Raw genomic sequence first — 951 nt, 5'->3', positions numbered from 1 at the left:
TTCACATGCACAAAATCGAATCGCTTTTCTAAATATTTGTCCTTTTCTGCGGCCGCGCGAGGAAGAAGGATCGAAAGGAGCAATCAACACAAGTAAGCAACGATATGGCGTGACATTATCCATTAATGATATCATACATGGAGTGATAACTCATCTCAGCTATTCGTTTCTTGCCGATAGAGACTGGGTCCGACATGTTCAAGTGGCGTTGGCACACGCGGACAAGGCATTCTTGAAAAAGCCCGTTTCGAGCAGGTATGTCCATCGCCATAACGTCATGCGCAGAACAATTTGACTGTCCAAGAAAGGCTAGGATAACTCTTTTGGCCTTGCAGAAGTTCGCTTGGTCTGTTCTGGTCGCAAAGTCTTTCGAGGTACAAATTCGATACGGCACAATGCCGTCCCACCATAGGTTCCACATGTCGTATACTTTCCCTTTCGGGCAAGCCAACTTGGCAAACGGAACGTCGCGTTGCGAGGTCCACCAGGCATTCGTTGTTGTTGGAGGAGCATTTGTTGCAGGGGTGTCAGCCTCGTTGAATACATTTTGTGTACTTGATGCAGTCATTTGGTCTATTTTGCTCAGCATAGAATTGCCAAAGGCTTCCAAGGTTGTGTTTAACACATCCATTGTAATTGGTTCTGCACGCGATGCTTGGAGATGATTTTAAATTTCCTTGCTGACTTGCTCGGGGATGATTTCCAACTTTTTTAGTATGGAATTTTGCAAAATTTCCACGACAGATTTCAGCGATTGTGTTTGAATGGATTGAGGGATATGGGGGGATACCAGTGGCCATGAGGTGTGACGTTGGGATTTCGAGCACACCTGGAAGAACTTGCTCGGAGAGTTGCGGCAAAATACCACTTGTCCACACATGGGACAAGGACAACGGATGATTTGGTGCCAACGTTGACTTGATCCAATCAAAGTGACAGGCCAATGATGCC

This window comes from Aphanomyces invadans (assembly GCF_000520115.1).
Source record: "Aphanomyces invadans strain NJM9701 unplaced genomic scaffold supercont1.35, whole genome shotgun sequence".
NCBI classification, from domain to species: domain Eukaryota; phylum Oomycota; class Saprolegniomycetes; order Saprolegniales; family Verrucalvaceae; genus Aphanomyces; species Aphanomyces invadans.
This window is presented reverse-complemented; position numbering follows the sequence as displayed.